This window comes from Gopherus flavomarginatus, chromosome 18 (assembly GCF_025201925.1).
Source record: "Gopherus flavomarginatus isolate rGopFla2 chromosome 18, rGopFla2.mat.asm, whole genome shotgun sequence".
Taxonomy (NCBI): domain Eukaryota; kingdom Metazoa; phylum Chordata; order Testudines; family Testudinidae; genus Gopherus; species Gopherus flavomarginatus.
This window is the reverse complement of record NC_066634.1, coordinates 25,740,565-25,760,909: the sequence shown is the minus strand read 5'-3', so window position 1 is coordinate 25,760,909 and position 20,345 is coordinate 25,740,565. Positions and strand designations below refer to the sequence as shown.

At 42.1% G+C, this 20,345-nt stretch overlaps 1 protein-coding gene across 4 annotated transcripts in view; it reads right to left on the bottom strand.

Moving 5' to 3' along the window:
* Positions 1–20,345, bottom strand: part of LOC127037045 (leucine-rich repeat and fibronectin type III domain-containing protein 1-like protein) — a 235,209-nt gene that overhangs the window by 146,889 nt on the left and 67,975 nt on the right. For 2 of the 4 annotated variants that reach the window (XM_050928477.1, XM_050928479.1), the window contains one exon: positions 16,079–16,242. The exons of the other annotated variants lie outside the window; for them this stretch is intronic. The gene's annotated coding sequence lies outside the window, so the exon portion shown is untranslated. The remainder of the gene's footprint in view (positions 1–16,078; positions 16,243–20,345) is intronic. 4 annotated transcript variants of the gene reach the window in all.

Sequence of the window (20,345 nt, the reverse complement as noted above, 5' to 3'; positions counted from 1 at the left end):
AAACACCCTATTGCTGTACCAAGTACAAGAACAGAATGCGGCTCTTCATATGTTTGTTTTCATTGCACTGCACCTATTTCCATTCTCAAAAATCAAGTTGTGTAGAATTTGATAATCCCAGAATTGTCCAAACATGTTTGTGTGGGTTTTTTTAAACTGCAGAGAGATTATGTGCTTAATAAATACTTTGCTTTATTAGTGTTGCCCTATTGCAGACATTTCCTTCTAGTAAACTATCATTCTGGGGCTGTGGGTTCATTTTTATCTATTCAAGGCACCATACACAAGCAGCATAATACAGGCTGTAGAAATTCAGTCATGGGTCTGTCACAAATAAACAAGACACCCCAGTGATATCAGGTATTTAAACTTGTGCCTAATTTTAAGCAGTCAGTATTTCCACTGAAGTTAATAGAACTACCCAGGTATTAATTAGGCATGTGTGTAAGTATCTTAGTGAATGCAGAGCCCAGAAAGGACAGAAGATGGGAGCAGGACACCTCTGAGGTGCCATGGATTAGCATGCTCTCCCTGCCACCTCTGGAGATTTGAGTCAAAATCCAATCTTGGATCAGAGGTGAAAATGAATTGAGCACTCCTTACCTAGAACCTGTGTGTGCACATCAGTGTCACTGCACCACTTGTAAAAAAGGTTTCTCTGCTAAAGAGAAGCTCAGCGCACACATTAGGATGATGATCCATTAACAGAGCTGTGTGTTGGTGTAAGAATAGAAAAGGAAATGGAGGCTGACTGTCAGGAGTTCAGAAATCAAACAGCCATTATGAAAAGTACTTGTTGCTAGCTGTAGTGATTACCGTCACTGGAAAACTGCAGATGAAGACATAAGCATGATGACGTGTAGGGAAGGAGAGTTTAGACATCCCTTTTCCTCCATAATACATCTGTAGTTTTGCATTTCCCTTTTCAATTGTAAGCTCTTTGGAACAGGGACTGTACCTCTGCCCGTAGAACACCCAACCACATTTTGGATGTTACTGTACTATAAAGAACAATCTTACTGTTGAGCTGTCAGAGGGTGGAGATAGATGGCAGGAGAGAGATCACTCGATCACTGCCTATTAGATTCACTCCCCCTGGGGCACCCAGCACTGGCCACTGTTGGCAGACAGGATGCTGGGCCGGATGGACCCTTGGTCTGAGTCAGTATGGCCATTCTTGTGTTCTTTTAAAAAAAATTAAAACATCTGCTTACATTTTATTGTTTGTATAACGAAGGCATGGGAATGCTAAAACAATCCCCTAAGATGACAGAAGAATTAGCTGCTCATCTTAGGAATTAGAGGCCGTTTTAACTACATCTGGTATATGCTCATTATCTTTCCAGTACACTTGAACAGCATTATGTGAGCCTATCTGCACTTTACACAGATGTGAGCACACCAGGGTGCTGCTGTATTTTATTCAGTAGACTAGTGCGAGTTTGCTCTTTCCCTTTTTACATTAACTATAATAATGAGAAAATGGTAAATACATCTGGCGCAAAGGAATTGGGGTAGAAGGTCTTTAATAAGGTTTTACAAGGATTATTAATCATCTTGCAGAGGTAAAACATCTTTATTTGTCCAGTGACAAAGTTCTTGTCTGTCTGAAAAAAACACTGTTTCACAGCTGCCCAGACATCTCAGCATATGTTATAGCTATTCACTTACATTTTCTGAACAGCAACTAGGTCAGGCTATTCTGATTCATGCACATCCATAGTAAAAGCACATACCAAATTAGAGACAGATTGCTGAGAATTTAAAATAGATGCATTTGAATAATAATTGGTTAGAATTGTATTTTTATAACATGGATCATTTTCATAAAAAAAGTAGCCAACATGGTTATTAAACAAAACTCTACAATCAGTGTCAAGAGAACCACCATGGACCAATGCAGCATGCATGGAATTAAGTCAGGCACTGATGAATTCTAATCCACTGACTCACATTGTGGCCAGGGGCAAGCCACATCATCTCAGTTCCCCAACCATTAAATGGGGACAGCAATACGTGGATACCTCTCCTAACAGGAAGGCTGTGAAGAAAAATTAGTAAGTGTTTTTGTGAAGTGCTTTGAAGATGCAAAGCACTGTATAAATGCCAAGTATTATTTGTCAGCCTCTTTCTGTCCCTGCAAATCACATCTGTATTAGGCTTTGCAAAGGAAATTAAAATAAGGTTTTATTATATAATTAGAATTATATAAATAAAATGACTGGAAGATGAGGAAGGGGTAGAGATTAAAGATAACCTAGGTATGGATGCAATGAGGATGGGGTAGAGATTAAAGATAACCTAGGTATGGCCCCAAAACTAAATGAATATTTTACCTCAGTTTTCAATAAGGATGATGATATAGCACCTGGGAGTGAAGGCTGATGGAAACATGTGTACAGAAATGGAAGCTACCACATCCAAGATGGAAGCAGAATTTAAAGAGCTTAATGTGCTCAAACTGGGGGGACTGGATAATTCCATCCCAGAATACTGCAAGAACTGGCACATGAGATTGCTAATCCAGTAGCAAGGATTTCAATTTGGGAGTAATACCATATGACTGAAGAATCGCTATGTTTAAGTGAGGGGGAAAAATGATTATGAAATTATAGACATGTTAGCTGGACTTCAGCAGTATGCAAACATTTAAAACAAATTCTGAAGGAAAGAATAATTCAATTTATGGAGGTAAAAGGAAAAGGGGATGTAATGCAACATGGATTTACCAAAGGCAGATTATGCCTGACTAACCCCATAACTGATTTTTTTTAGATAAGTGAAATGCAATAGATTTAATATATTTGGACTTCAGGAAAGCATTTGATATGGTACCAAATGGGATATTATTGATCAAAAAGTTTGGCTTGTTTACCCTAGCAAAATAAATGCTGAGGGGGATATGACTGCTCTCTATAAATACACAAGGGAATAAACATAAGGGAGGGTGAAGAGCCATTTGACCTAAATTAAAATGTTGGCACAAGAGCAAATTAGGATAAACTGGCCATGAATAAATTCAGGCTGGAAATTAAAAGAATGTTTTTAATCATCTGAGGAGTGAGGTGCTGAACCACCTCTCAAATTTAAGACAGAGTCTGATATATTTATGAGTGGGATTATATGACAGAGTTGTCTGTGGTGATGGGGGACTAGACTCAGCAGTGTGAGGAGTCCCTTCCTGTTCATATCTTATGTTCCTAAAAATCTCATGCTTCAGCTGTCACCTGAAAGGGTCAGGAAGGGAATTTTTCCCCTTTGACTTTGTTTGTTTTTGTTTCATCTGAAGCATCATAGGTGGCCATGGGTTGAGATGGGTCATTAGATGGGATGTGCTAGTGCTCCGAGCTGGCATTGAGAATTCCCCCTCTCAGGTGCTCGGCAGGTGGGTCTTGCTCATGTGCTCAGTTTCTAATGGAGATACTGCAGTTTGGGCTGTGAAAGAATTTTCCTGCAGGTCAGATTAGAAGGGACCTTGTGGGTTTTTCAACTTTCTCCAGAGCATGAAGTGCAGATCACTGGTTAGGATCTGGATACCTCACTGAATCAGTTCTCTGCCACTGCAGGGGCCTCAGGCATGGGGGCATCTCTGCTTTCTGCCTGTGTTACATGGTAGTTTAGTCTCCAGGGAGCTGTAGTACTTTCGTCTAACTCTGGTTGTGGGGCTTGGTGTGTAGCATGTGATGTATAGGCGGTCAGACTGAATGATCTGGTGGTTCCTTCTAGCTTTAAATTTTTTCTCTTTAGGACATCTGAATTTGAACAGCATTGTGTATTCTGACCATCCTACCTTTCCAGTTAGCGAGCTGGCTTTTCTTGGAGCTGCTCTCCACAGTTTTGCATGGATTTAACTACATCTGTTTAGAGACAAATATAGCAACCAGAATAAGACTGCTTATAGCTGTATACCAGATTTCAGTACCTAGGACTGCAGTGGTGCCTAGCCCTCTGCACAAGAATTTCACCTACTAAGTAATAATTTATTCCATAACTAGTCCCAATAGACTTACTCCTGAAATAACATTCTGCTTATTAGAAGAGTGACACAATCAGGCTCTTATTAACTAGGGCCTTGGACTGCTACATCACTGAGGGACAGAGTCACAAAGGTACTCAGGTGCTGGAATGGGGAGCGTTGCAATGCCAACCTTTTAGGGGCCTAGGACGTCACAGGAGAACGCTGATTCACAAAGCCAGAGTTAGGTACCTAGGCTCCCTATACTATGAAGGGGGAGAGAGAAGCACCTTAGCCTGCAACACACTACACTGGGAGCTGCCTAAAGCCAGGTAATGGGGGATGCCGACGACTGGGTGTGTCCCACATCCCACTCCATCATGGAGATGGGCTAAATCCAGGGTGCAAAGAGGCTCCTACATCTGCTAACACCTCATGGATGGGAACTGCTCGCCTGGCGGCAGGCGGCTTAGGCATCTAAGCCGCATTTTGTGAGAAGAGTGAAGTGTCTGCCCTACTCTATGGCCTGATCTACACTACACATTTAAACCGAATTTAGCAGTGTTAAACCAATTTTACCCTGCACCCATCCACACAACAAGGCCCTTTATATCGATATAAAGGGCTCTTTAAACCGGTTTCTGTACTCCTCCTCGACGAGAGGAGTAGCACTGAAATTGGTATTGCCATGTCGGATTAGGGTTAGTGTGGCCGCAAATCGACGGTATTGGCCTCCGGGCGGTATCCCACAGTGCACCATTGTGACCACTCTGGAAAGCCATCTGAACTCTGATGCACTGGCCAGGTAGACAGGAAAAGCCCCGCAAACTTTTGAATTTCATTTCCTGTTTGCCCAGCGTGGAGCTCTGATCAGCACGGGTGGTGATACAGTCCCAAATCCAAAAAGAGCTCCAGCATGGACCGTACGGGAGATACTGGATCTGATCGCTGTATGGGGAGACAAATCTGTTCTATCAGAGCTCTGTTACAGAAGACAAAATGACAAAGCATTTGAAAAAGTCTCCAGGCTATGATAGACAGAGGCCACAGCAGGGACTCAGCACAGTGCTGCGTGACAAGCGTAACGGAAAGCCAAAGAATCAAATGGACGCTCATGGAGGGAGGGAGGGGGGACTGAGGACTCCAGCTATCCCACAGTCCCTGCAGTCTCTGAAAAGCATTTGCATTCTTGGCTGAGCTCCCAATGCTTGAAGGGTCAAAAACACTGTTCAGGGTATATCTCGTCAATCCCCCCCCCCCCCGTGAAAGAAAAGGGAAAAAAATCATTTCTTGCCATTTTTCAATGTCACTGTATATCTACTGGATGCTGCTGGTAGACACAGTGCTGCGGCGCTGAACATCAGCATCCCCTCCCCTTCCTTTCCTGATGGCAGACAGTACAAAATGGTGGAAAACTGTCTTCAGCCCGTGAGTGTTCCTGGCTGGCCTCGGTGAGGTCGGCTGGAGGCGCCTGGGTAAAAATGGGAATGACTCCCTGTCATTCCTGGCAGATGGTACAAAATGCTGGGTAACCGTCCTCATCATAGCAGCTGGAGCCTGAGCTCCATCAGCTCCTCCCTCCCCCCCCTTTCGTGTCTAAAGAAAAGATTCTGTACTCTCTGGACTATCATAGCAGCGGGAGGCTGCGCTCCTCTCCCCTCTACCTTTCAATGTCCTGCGTGGACTATCATAGCAGCTGGAGGCTGCCACCCCCTCATTTTATCTCGCTAAAAAGTCAGTGTTTCTTATTTCTACATTCTTTATTACTTCATCACACAAATGGGGGGACACTGCCACAGTAGCCCAGGAGGGGTGTGGGAGGAGGGAAGCAATGGGTGGGGTTGCTGCAGGGGCACCCCCTAGAATGGCATGCAGCTCATCATTTCTGCGGGATCTCTGGGGCTCTGAGCCGGAGTGGCTGTGCTCTCTGGCTCTCTAGTAGACTTGCCCCATATTCTAGGCAGGACTGACTCTATTTTTAGACAAAACATAAAGAAGGGAATGACCCGGGGAGTCATTCCCATTTTGGTCCATGCGCCCCTGGCCGACCTCAGCGAAGCCAGCCAGGAGCACCCATGACAGCAGCAGATGGTACAAAATGATTGATAACCATCATCTCATCGCCAATTTACAGTGGCACACGGTGCAATAGGGATGGTAACATCTCTGCTACCTTGCAAAGGCAAATGAATGCTGCTGTGTAGCACTGCAGTACCGCCTCTGTTAGCAGCATCCAGTACACATATGGTGACAATGACAAGACACAAAACAGGCTCCATGGTTGCCATGCTATGGCGTCTGCCAGGGCAATCCAGGGAAAAAGGGCGCGAAATGATTGTCTGCTGTTGCTTTCACGGAGGAAGGATTGAGTGACAACATTTACCCAAAATCACCCGCGACACTGTTTTTGAACTATCATGCACTGGGATCTCAACCCAGAATTCCAATGGGCGGGGAAGACTGCAGGAACTAAGGGATAGTTACGGGATAACTACCCACAGTGCAACGCTCCAGAAATCGACGCTAGCCTCAGTACATGGACGCACACCACCGAATTAATGTGCTTAGTGTGGCCGCGTGCACTGGACTTTATACAATGTTTTCCAAACCAGTTTATGTAAAATCAGAATAATCCCGTAGTGTAGACATACTCTATGCAACATAGCTGGAGGAAGAGGAGGTAGTCCCACTGCCCACCTTATAATCTTTAGCTTGGTGTTTGGAGCACTCCCCTGGGATGTGGGAGACTTCCCTCTATGCCTGAGGCAAAGAGGATTGAATGGGGTCTCCCATCTCCCAGGACAGTGCTCTGACCACTAAGCTACAGGATATTTGGAGGTAGCACTCCCTCTCTCCCCACTGTGGAAATTGTACCAGTTTGGAGCAGGGAGACAGGACCTGGGGTCCACCCTCCCTGGTGGGTGCCCTAACCAGCAGTCTACAGAGTAATTTTTAGTCTCTCTCTCTCTCGCTCTGGCCCAATGATTAAGTATCCACAGTGCAACAACTTCAAATACTTAGAGCAGTGGGGTGGGAAGAGACAGAGGGAATGAGTCAGAGTCTCCTCCAGCCAGATTTTGAATGGCACTGTCCTGAATATGCTAATGGGATCGGGCTGCACACATGAGTGAAACTGACTATGCCCATCTTCCCCACAGTTCATGAAGCACTCTGGGGCTTAGGCAGGCGATAGGAGGCAACAGTACAGAGGCTCAGTGGCAGAAACTTACATACCTGGGAAACTTTTACCCTGCAGTTAGGTACTGAGTTAGGTTAGGAGCCTACAGGATTAGGCAGGAGTTTCGTGAAGCACCAATGCAGCCTAAAACAGCTAGGCAACTAAATCTGCGATTTAGGTACCTATGTACCTTAGTGAATACGAAGCCTTAGGTGGTTTTTAAAATGTTACCTTCGCCCTACAAAATAGCATCCACTGACTCTAGAAGAAAGCACTGTATTATCCAAAAAGCTCTTTAAAGAATGTAGAGGTTTTAAATACTTTCCAGACTCCACAGCAGTAACTGACTGGGTCAAGAAAGTCTAATCAGAAACTAAACAGGAGAATTACCTAAAAACCTGCAAGTTTGAGGGTATTGGTCACTCATCATTGATCTCAGTAATAATTCTAATCTACCTGTCTAAAATAGCATGACAGGGTTCATCATAGTGAAGTTATAAAGCCAGCTGCTGTGGAAATGCCTGAACATAGCTCATACCCGTTAGGGCTAGTACAACCTACTCTCTGGTAAGTCCTAAAACAGTCAGTAGGAATTATACTTGGGGATAAAACAAAGTTATTCACCGAGATTCTTCACATCTGTCACCCTTATTTTCAATGCTTTTATACAGGGCCTGATTTGCAGAAGTACCAAGCACCATGAATCCAGCTGAAGACAGCAGGAACTGCAGAGGGGCTCAGAAGCCTCTGAAAATCAGGTCCTCAGTCACTTAAGATCATTAAATTTAGGAGTGTTTGAGAGAGCAGACTGAGCACGAACCTCCATTTGAAAATGGTTAGGGGTCCACAAATGAAAGACTGCTCTAAATCAAGATTGGATGCCTTTTGGGAAGAGATTGGTTAACCAAATGCAAGCTATTGGGCTTAATGTAGGGGTAACTGAGTGAAATTCTCTGGCCTGGTACATATAGGAGGCCAGATTAGATGATCTAACCCAAAGTGGGTCGCCACCCTGTTTAAATGGGATCGCCAGGGCTGGCATTAGACATGCTGGGGCTGATGCCCAAGTCCCACCACTCAGGGCCGAAGCCAAAGGGTTAGTCAGTCAGGTTACAGGACCCCTGCCTGGGGCTGAAGCCCTTGGGCCTTGGCCACTCCATCCAAGGCAGTGAGGCTTAGGTTTTGACCCCCTCATCCAGGGCTTGGGTGGGCTCAGGCTTTGGTTCTCCCTCCTGGGGTTGTGTAGTAATTTTTGCTGTTAGAAAGGGGTTGCCGTGCAATGAAGTTTGAGAACCCCCAATCTAACAGTACATTCCAGCCTTAAACTCTATTAACCCAGGACTTAAGTGAAGCCTGGATTTCATCTCACGTTTCTAACTACGGATTTCTGTTGATGCTCTTAATTTTCTTCTCTTTTTTAAATCAACTGCTGGGATTTTTAAGAGCTTGGCTAGCACCACACTACCAAAGAAGGGGCCAATGCCAGAAAAAATTTGGCAGCCACAGTAAAGTGGCACAGAACATGCTACTTGTGTCATGGGAAACAATGGCAGCCTATACTTGGCTGAATACGCTGCAGTTCTTGAAGTACCAATGGAGTTTTCCTTGCAACTGCATCAGCTGCTGCTAAGGCTCTTCTAATTTAAAAATGGACGCCTTTGTGCCATGATGTAACATTAAGTGAGAAACTACAAACTGAGTAACTGACATGACCTGTTAAAAGCTCAAATTGACAGCACAAAGCCTTGTTTAGGAGAATCCATTATTGAACAGGAAACTTGAGGGTTTAAACGAAATATTCGAAGCAGAAACCTCAACAGCTCGCTGAAGAGTCCTGCAAATGCATTAAGTGCAACCCACAGACCCACCATGCTAAAATGCAGATTATAATCTACACATAAAAATGCAGATTCTTGTTACATTTGTTTGATTAAGGTACAGAACTGGGATTCGCAAGATCCAGGTTCAACTCCCAACTCCAGTCAGGAGCACTCTGGAGTACAATGGTAACATTTACATGCGCAACTACGTTGCCCCCACTTTAGCTGCTAGAACTTCTAGCCTGTGAAGTTACATTGCATGCTCCTACACTTTAGCAGTCACATAAAGGGAACTCAGCAGGAAAGAGAGAAAATTATAAAGCAATCTTAAGAAGAAAGATTTGACTTAAGGGCTACATAGAGTTTTGATAGAGCCAACTCACTGTTTTTCTTCCTTGCTCTTTTCTTCCTTTTATTTACTTGAAGTGCAACTTGAAGTTTTTTATTCCTTGACAATGGGAAGTTATAAGAGACATGCAGTGAGAATGTGGATGTGATAAACTAGGAACAAAAAGGCTGATGTGAAGGCAACTTGTGACTATAATGTAAAGTCCTTTATTGTGTCACCCCGCCACACATTTCCATGCTGCAAGATAATCAGAGCTGACTTAAAGGTGTAGAAATAATGCAGCAACAATAATTTGTGAGCAGCAAAAAGTACCTTCCATGGTGACTCTCCCCTCATATAAGTAAAAGTGTACAGAATTCCCAGGTTTACACTAAATAATACAGAACACTTTATTCTAATCAAGTGACCTGCAAGATGCAAAACTAAAGGTAATGACATGCAAAGCTGCTTGGCTGTGCAGTCAGATTGACTTCTAAGCAATGCGTAAAAAATTAAACCAAGGCACCTTATGTTTTGAGCCCTGCTCATTCAAGTTTGCACCCCTACAGCACTAGTTTTTGCATAATTTATATGAAAAATATAGTGCTTTCTAAGTCACACTAGATCCATGCTTTCCAAACAGGATTTCTAGCTGCTCAATGAGACACTCTCACAACAGTTTCCTAAGGGGTGATAAATGAAGAGCCACCATAAGCCCAACAGGATCTCCAATACGGAAGGTAGGGTGAATTGGACTTTAAAAAGTGAAGTTCTAGCTACTCACGCATTCAAAACTTGAAATATTTACCAAGAAGCGGGATGCCAGCTTTGAGGATTCCCCTCCACAAAAATGCCTGAGGCCACTGCTCAGTGTACTCGGCAAAAGGCTGGAAACAGCTGAAACTGGGCAACTGGAAGGGCAGAAAATGAACCAGATATTGGACTCAGAACAAGTTAGGCAGCACTCCCCTGCCTGCCCCAAGAATCCTCTGTGGGATGTATAATAGAACCCCTATTTTACCAACTCAGCTTAATGAGCTCCTCAGTCACTGGTTAGTATGTCAAAATTACATTAGATATGGTGAGTAAATTCAAGCATAGTGCATGCATGCATTTTCTACTTGTCCTTCAAACTATTGCAAAAAGTGACTTACAATTCACTGAAGGCACTGAAATGTGAAGGGATGACTTGTTCTTCATTGGTATCCCTTTTGTTATGATTTTTTTTCCCCATGTCTGGGAAAAATGGTTCATAAAATTAGTCATTCAGAAGATTGTTGCTTGTAAAAAAAAAAAAAGATCCTATTATGCCATCATGTGACTCATGCAATTAGTGTTCTGGCATCACAATTCCCAAAGATGTCAATGGAGTTGCATCAAGGACAAAACTGGCTCTCCTTGCTTCAAGGTTAGATACAGCTCAGTGCTCTGCTCTCATTTTCAATTTTAGCTCAGAAATGCAGAACCCTACTTAGTGGCATCTACTGGAAGCACAAGTATCTGGATTAGACATGGTCAAAATTTTTCAGTTGAAACAGGTTTGTTTTTTTGACAGAAAATTGGTGTTTCAGAGAAGTAAAACTGTTTGTGAAAAGTGTCTGCTTTTGGGGGGAAACTGAGTTGTTGAAAACCTAAAGGTTTTTGGTTTTTCAAGAAAAACTTTAAATTTTCTGTAGAAAAAACTTCCTCTTTCTCCCATTTGCTGATTAGCTCTAATATGCATGTTCTTTTGGTAGGAAATTGTAGAATTGCATGTTAGATGTATGTTAGTATAAAAAGCATGGACAAAAACAAATCTCCCACATCTTGGAATTCAAAAGTTTTAAACCAGTAGTTTACCTGTAACCTCAAAAAACTAACTAGTATTAAACACAGAATTACTATGCAAGGCACTGCAGGTTCTTGGGACCTGGCATAAGCTGCACAGAGCACTTCTGGTGGATACAGATATTTAGTTGAAATGCCCAGTGGAGGTGTTTTGATTAAGCTTCAGTCTTTGGGCAATTGAATAGAAGAGTATGCATGCAGCATGGCCACACACCGCTGTGGGCTCACTCGACAGACTCTTCATTATACTGAACAAACTCCAAAAGATAATTGGTTTGTGAAGCACTGGAATTTGAACTGTGAAGTCTAAAACTATGTAATGAGAGACATCATCAATTCTGATAAATTAAAATGGTAAACAAAAAATAAAGCTGTTTTTACGTATTGTCTCTTCTCACTAAGAAGAGCAATAGACTTTAAAAGAAGCCATGCAGTGGAGGAGGTTCCTACAAGGAGTAGCAGTCTGCATGACAGGTATCACCAGGGAACTGTGTTTAAATAAAAGCTATTTTCACAGTTGATATTTTCAAGCAGAACTTCATTGTGGACTCTTTAAACAGTACATACTTTATTTGAATATTAAAAACAACTTCATCTGATTGTTAATTAACAAAGCTGAATGGAAAATAGTTTGCAATGGGGCCTCTTCCAATAAGGCTATGTCACAAATGATATGACATTTTAACCAAGAGGAACCACTAGGAAAGCTCAGAAATGCTACTTAAAATTTAATTGCTATTTTACTTGGCTGTCAGCAATGTGGGGTAGAAGTGAGTACTTCTTCTCTGTTGTAAAGTGTTAAACATTTTGGAGTGTTCAAATAATACACAACATGATTATTAGCCCCCAAAATCAGGTCTGTCCCTATAAAATTGGGACATCTGGTCTTCCTAATTATTAGCCAGACCGTGAACCAAACCAAGTCCCCTTTGTTCCATTCCAACAATGCAACGAGAAACACAAGGAAAGCTGATTGTTCCTCCTGGCATGAAGGTACGTGGTGGTAGGGATCTCTGGCTGCTCTAAAGCCATATAAGCCAGCTGTACACCCATGTCTTCCCAGTCCATCAGGATATGAGACATGAGCAGGTGAGGACATAGCCAGAATAAGCAGTTCCCCAGTGATCCCCAGCCACAGTAAGGTACTGACAATACTGGCTAACTGACAGGTCTCAAAATGCAGTTGTAAATGGGAAACAGTCATCAAAAGGGCATGCTTCCATTGAGGTTCTGTAGGAATCAGTTATTAGCCCTATGCTATTTAACAGTTTTATCAAGGACCTGGAAGAAAACAAAATCACTGAAATTTTTCAGATGACACAAAAATTGGGGACTGATAAATAATGAAGAGGACAGTCACTGAATCAGAGTGATCTGGATTGCCTGGGCCTAAGCAAACAATGTGTGTGTTTTAAATCAACTAAATGTAAAATGTATACATCTAGGAACAAAGAATGCATACAAAGGTCTTGCTTACAGAATGGGAGACTATCCTGGGAATCAGTGACTCTGAAAAATATTTGGGGGTTGTGATGGATAAACAGCTGAACATGAGCTCCCAATGTGACACTGTGGCCAAAAAAGCTAATGCAAATCTGGAATGCATAAACGGGGATTTTGAGGAGGAGTAGAGACGTTATTTTACGTCTGTATTTGGCACTGGTGTGACCACAGCTGGAATAACTGTGTCCAGTTCTGGTGCCCACAATTCAAGAAAGATGTTGATAAATCAGCAAGATCAGATTATATTCACGCAAGACTTCTGAAGGAACTCAAAAATGAAACTGCAGAACTACTAACTATGGTATGTAACCTTGAAGCTGAAAAGAGAGAAGGAAGGAAAAAGAAAAAGTTTCTCCCAGCAGGCAGCTGGCCCACCAGGAAACATCTGTACCTAGTGCAGGCAGATCTGTGGTTCCAAGATCAGATGTTTGTGTCATCTCAGGATCCATATGTAATTCCGTGGTAGAGATGATCCTTGAATCGAGGGATCGCCAGTGATGCTGATACTTTGTGACCTATCGCTTAAAACAGCCTCTGTACCAAATGACTGGCAGATAGTTAATGTAACGCTAATTTTTTATAAAGGCTCCAGAGGCAATACTGGCAACTAGAGGTTGGTAAGCCTAACTTTAGTACTATGCAAATTGGTTGAAACTATAGTAAAGACTTATCAGCCAGACAGAGGAGCACAATATGCTGGGGAAAAGTCAACACAGCTTTTGTAAAGGTAAATCATGCCTCACCAAGCTATTGGAATTCTTTCCGGGAGTCAACAAGCATGTAGACAAGGGTGATCCAGTGGATATAGCGTACTTGGACTTTCAGAAACCCTTTGACAAGGTCCCTCACCAAAAGCTCTTAAGCAAAGCAAGCAGCCATGGGATAAGAGAGAAGGTCCTCTCATAGATCAGTAACTGGTTAAACGACAGGAAACAAAAGGGTAAGAATAAATGGTCAATTTTCAGAATGGAGAGAGGTAAATAGAGTGTTCCCCCAAGTTTTGTACCGGGACCTGTTCTAATCAACATATTTGATCTGGAAAAGGAGGTAAACAGTGAAGTAGCAAAATTTGCAGATGATATAAAATTACTCAAAAGAGTTAAGCCCAAAGCTGACCACGAAGAGTTACTAAACTGAGTGAGACTGAGCAACAAAATGGCAGATGAAATTCAATATTGGTAAGTGCAAAGTAATGCACATTGGAAAAACATAATTGCAACATTACATACAAAATGATGGGGTCTAAATTAACTGTGACCATTCAGGAAAGTCACTGGAGTCATTGTGAATAGTTCTCTGAAAACATCTGCTCATTAGGAAAGAGATAAAATATAATAATGCCACTAAATAAATAAATAGTATTCCCACACCTGGAGTACTGCATGAAGTTCTGGTCACCCCATCTGAAAAAAGATGTATTAGAATAGGAAAAGGTACAGAGAGAGGCAACAAAAATGATTAGGAGTAGGGGCTTCCACGGATGCTGGAACAACATGTACAGTGGGGGTGCTGAGAGCCATTGAACAAATCTGTAAACTTGTATGTAATGGAAACTATTTCAAGCCAGAGGGTGCAGCAGCACCCTCAGTTCAAGCACCTATGTGAGCTTCCATACAAGGACAGAGTAAAAAGACTAGGCCTGCTCAGCTTAGAAAAGATGACTAAGTGGGGACACGATAGAATGAGGAGAATCTTGAAGTGCGTGAAGAAAGTGAACACCACAAGTGAACATAATGCAAGAACATAATTCAAGAACCAAAGATCAATAAATGAAATTAAGCAGCAGCAGGTATAAAACAAACATCAGGAAGTATTTCTTCACACATCACATGGTAAACCTGTGGAACTCATTGCCAGGGGATGTTGTGAAGGCCAAAAGTATAATGGAATTCAAAAAAGAATTAGCCACGTTCATGGTGGATAGGTCCATCTATGGCTATTAGTCAAGATGGTCAGGGAATGCAATCTCATGCTCTGATGTCCCTAAACCTCTGACTGCTAGAAGCTGGGAATGGACAACAGGGGATGGACCAGATGCTAATTGCCTTGTTCTGTTCATTCCTCTGACGCATCTGGCACTGGCTACTGTTGGAAAACAGGATATTAAGCTAGCAGGATCATTAGTCTGACCCAGTATGACCATTCTTATGGTCTTGTAAATTGGAGATGGTTCAGAGAAGAGTTATGAGAATGATTAAAGCATTAGAAAACACGCCTTATAGTGATACACTCCAGGAGCTCAATCTATTTAGATAACAAAGAGATGGTTAAGGGGTGACGATTACAGTTTACGAGTATCCAAATGGGGAATATTTAATAAATGCGCTCTTCGGTCTAGCAGAGAAAGGTATAATACAACCCAGCAACAGGAAGCTGAAGCTAGACAAATTCAGACTGGAAATAAGGCATACATTTTTGACCATGCGATAAATTACTGGAACAATTTACCATGGGGTGTGGTGGATTCTCCTTCACTCTCAATTTCTAAATCAAGATTGGATGTTTTTTCTAAAAGATTTGCTCTAGGAATTATTTTGAGGAAGTTCTATGACCGGTGTTATAGAGAAGGTCAGATTAAATAATCATAACAGTCCCTTCTGGCCTTGGGAACTATGAATTATACACCAGTGTACTTCAAACATTTTCAAGTTGCTCTAAATTATGGTGAGGCCAGCAGATACCTGGTTTGAGGAGCAAAGAGCTGCAAATTTATAAAAAACAGCTAAAAAAAATTGATGCAAACTAAGAACAGCACTTTAATCATCAGTTATTTTAGCTTATATTCCTCAAAGACCTGGTTTCTATTGGGAAAAATATAGAAGTGATTCCAGCATGTTCTTTCAGCCAAGCCTTCTTCAGCTGTTATCCTTCTCAACTGAGCAATCAAGATAGAAACACTCAAGTAGATGACTCTTCAGTATTCTTTCCCCTAAGTGACTGACTGAGCTACTGCTGTAACCAACTTTACTCTCAGGAACTCAGTTTACAGCAAGTCTGGCTTCAAATGGTGATTTTTTTAAATGAACCGAGTTATCTCATAGCTGTTAATAGTGGATACAGAATAGCAGCAGCTGTTTGTAAATTGGAAAAATATTACTTGAACATAGCAGATGGATGCAAATATTCAAGATACATATGAATCATTTAGTGTCTGAAAGCATATATAATGGTGTATGTGTTCACAGCCTCTGCTTCATGCATGCATGAAATTCACCCCACGCAGAAGGCCTATCCATTTCTTAAGACCTGAAAATGCAGCATAACCAAAACTAAAGTGCTGTATTGGTCCTGTTAACTCTGGCAGGCAACATGAAGTCTGGAGATGAGAGGCAAACACCATGTCTTGCAGGATACAAATGGTGAACACAAGTTTCTTCTTATGACTGTTTTAATTTCTTAGAAGTACTCAACCCAGCATTATTGATGGCTTGGGTGCATCTGATGTCATTCTCCTCCAGTTCCATTACCTGATTTCAGAGTCATGGTCTAATATGAGGACAGACCCTTGCCGGAGTCAGCATCTCCCTGATGACCCCATCAATGTAACTACAAATCAAGAACTCTCAAACTGTGGTCCATGGATCACCTGTAGACTGCATATGCACCAGAGCACACGGAGTACCATGGGTGCCTGGGGAAAGAAAGCAGTACATGAGAAATATCTTACATAGTGAGCTGTAGAATGAAAACATTTGTGTTCTACTAATATTTATAGCTGTAAGGTTATATCAGATGTATTGTACTCAAAACTCTATAAGTTGCCTGCTAGACCCCACCATAACCTCGAATACAATAGAGGAGTCTCAAAAAGGCATAGCTCAAGGCTCAAACATCAGGCTCCCTGGAGTCACAGGTTCAAATCCCCCAACAGCGTTGACTTTACTCTTCACTCTTTTAAAGTTGACAAATTATGTTGCAAGCAGTCAGATGAGGACAAATCTTTTGTAGGAGATCTAAAAACCATAGCCTTGTTTGTGCGTTACAAACAAAAGATCCTATGGGGCACGTCTGTTTTTTTTTTAAAAAGAGCAGAGTTTTGCTCAAGTCTTGTCCAGAATTTACTCTCCCTTGTCACTATTGTATGGACTGTGTATTAACTGATTGCCACCCACTGCCCCAGAGGTATTTACTGGTGCTGTATATAGCTAATAAAGCACTTCGGGAACGAGTGAGTTGAAAGGTATTTATATAAATGTGAGATGTTATTATAAGATGAACAAGTGTTGGGTTTGAGACCTATGAAGCAGAAAAATATGGACAATAGCCTCTTAATAATATAAACACTTGTTTCACATTATTAAATCATCATGACATATTAGCTATACTGCAGTAATACCTAAAGCTTCCAATCCCATTGTTCTGGTCGCTGCACAAACATGTAATAAAAAGACAGTTCCTGCTCCACACAGAGAAATTATTTCATGCAATTACTTTGTTCCTTGGAGAACTACTGAATATGTGCGTATACACACTGCATGAATGAGGGGGACAGAATACTTCCTAGTACTTCTTTAATTCTTTTCACTGTTGCTGTGAAGTGTGCAATTTGTTTTTCGTTAATAACTGTAGTGATAACCAATGGGGGGAAGGGGGGTCCACCCATTTCCAGATATTGCTGATACTGCCTTTTGTTTGTATGCAAAATTTAAATTTGTTTTACTGTGAAGACATGTAATGCTCACTTCATTACCGAAAAGGAGGGGAAAACAGCATGAGCTTCTGATCACAATGCAGCAAACAGAATCTGAAACAGCATGAATGGCACTGATGCAGTGGGCTCCAAATGAGCTGCTGCTGTCAAAAAAGTACTCTAATGGAAGAGCTCTCTTCAGTCCCATTCGCTTGTTATGAAGTTAAATTGCTTTAGCGCTTGTGTTACTGACACTTCATTTTGTTCTGTCTGTCTGCATTAGGTTGTATTAACTTTATTCTTCCATCCAACACTGACATTGCTCATGCAGTTTTCCTTACTGCAGAAGGAACGGGCACGGGGTCTGAAGTCCTGAAGGATTTTTCCTTTTGTGCTCACAGATTGCATTACACATATTTCTTACTGTTTTCTTTCCTAGTTCTGTAGAACTTGCTACCAGCACAGGTTAGTGAAGAGGTGAGAAATCAGATTTCATTCCCTCTGTCTCATCCACAGCCTGTTGATTTGCTCGGAAGATCACGTGAGTGCCAAGTAACTGTCAGCTTCAATAAATGCTCAGCTACACCCCACACAAACCACAGTAGCTTTCTGGGGTGATGCAATGCATAAAGTTGACCAGCTATCTTAGGAGTCTATGAAGACTGTAAGAATGAATCAACAGTTTGATTATTCATCTGCATTGTCATGAGCACATAAAAGTTAAGTGCCTAATGGTTTCTCTCTTCAGCCACTCCTAAATGGCAGCTGAGTCTGACTGAAAAAATGTTCCCAGTTCTAAGAAAATAAGAATGGCCATACTGGATCAGATCAATGGTCCATCTAGCCCAGTACCCTGTTACTGGACAGTGGCTGATGCTAGCTGCTTCAGAGGGAATGAACACAACAGGGCAATTATCGAGTGACTCATCCCTGTCGTTCAGTTTGTCGTGGAAAGGACCACCAACGAGTTGAGTTGATCAGACAGCCTGAGGCTCCTTTATTGATTAATCAGAGAACACAAGCATATATGCAGGGAGAGACGACAAAGTCCCCTAACGAGGGGAAGTCGCTCTACCTTACAGCAAAGATACCTGTGTTTATAAAGCCTAAAACCGCAAATTATCACATGAGCTTGTACATCTGTTATTACCTTATTTGGGTGATACATGACATGTTCTCAAAACAATTATTGCAAAAAGAGCTAAAAATGGCCAAGCTGTTCCTTTGTACTTCCTTTTAGGAAGCTCCTTCTATTGCCAAGACCTTGGCACCCCGGTTATCCTTCTCTTGCGGTTTGAGCAACTGTTTTCTCAAGCAAATTTTGAGGAACTTGGGTCCAAAAATACATGTTTGTTCTCTTGGCCAAGTTATTAGGAGTTATCTTTTATGCTTGCATGAGCTACTTGATAAACTATAATGACCTGACAGCTGTTAATCTTTTGGCAGTGATGGATGGGTTATTTCAGGGACTTTTATGTCAGTATGACCCCATATAGCAGCATATACTTATTTAGCAGCATTTAGTAATATAATAGTAGTGTATAGTAAAATCAGAGAGTGAGCCTCAGGAGGGTTAGTGGAAAATCAACTTTTCTTACTCTGCTATATGTTAGTATGATTGAGGCCTAAGGCCTTGATGTAATTATTAGCTTGATCAAGACCCGGCTTTTGGGCCTGGGGTTAGTTTTCTTTATCAAGTTCCTTTCATGGAAGTGGATTAATATGGTGCCAGGTATTATTTATTTATTTCACTTTCTTGTAAAAGCTCAGGTAAGCCAGACCAACATCTAGTGCGGTTTGAGTCCCATCCCTTCTGTGGCTTCACAACAAACAAGGCATAGGAAACTCTGCTGGATGTGAAGCCTGACTTTCAACTTCCTGGTTTCCCACATACTGATGCAACTGACCGGATCCTCCCACTCCCTGCTGGGTGCCAGGGTATCAAAGCACTTTGCCATGCAGGCTTGCTGCTCCTCCTTCCCTTGTTACACTGTCACTTTGATAGCAGCTGGCTCTCCAGGTGGCAATTCTCCCTTTTTCCTGCTTCTCTTCTTGTTCACATCCAGCTTCCTGGGGCCCCATTTAGCCTTTGTGACCTTTCCTGGCCCATTAAATGATCTCTCTACAGCTTCTCTGTGAGTTGCAGCCACAAGAGGGTGACTTAGGTTATGCTATGGTGACTATATCTGCATAGCTATACTGGCACCATCCTGTAGTAAAGAGACAGCCTATACTAACAGAAGGGGTTTTTGGTCAGCGTAGGAATACCACTTGTCGCCCATAGGCTAGCCTGCCTTTACTATATTCACTGACCTGCTTTTTTTATATTCAGCAGTAACCCATGGAACCTACACGCCTGTATCCTGTAAGACACTGGCTTCAGCAGTTAGCATGAGACTTGATGCCTATGAACTTTGGCATAAATAGCCCCAATGGTCACCTCCAAGTTTTGGGGAACTGGAAGTAGAGTGTAAGGGGGAATTTTGTCCCTAATGATACCAACCAACCACAGAAACATGAGTTAACACCAGCTTCAGGGAAGTTTTGGAAAGAACATCCAACCACAAAAGTGCCATGCAACTAATTGACATATATGATAATGAATAATATACTAACCTATAGAAGGACACCTCAACATTAGGAAGGGGAGGAAATACAAATAAGGAAGAGAGGAGAAGCCCCTATTGAATATGTATTAGACATGGTAGCATCAGCTTAATATGTTATAAAAGTGGCATCCCAGGCTGTGGGCAGTGGGGGCGGGGGAAGAGAGAGAGAGATGTAGCCCTTGGGAGATGTCAGAATGATGGCCACTGAAGATGAGGAAGGTGACAGGGATGAGGAAGATAATGACTAACATTTCAGGTTATTCTGCATGGGATGGTGGGAGTATGGATGTTCAGATGTGCTTTCTATATTATCTCTATCTGCCTTAGATAGAGGCCACACACCTCTCCAAACAGCAGCACCTACACTTACCAAAGCATTCTTCTGTTGACATAGCTGAGTCTACACTGGGGGTTAGGGCAGCATAACGACATCGGTCAGAGGGGTGGTTTTTTCACAACCCTTCACCAATTTAGCTATGTCAACTTAAATTTTAA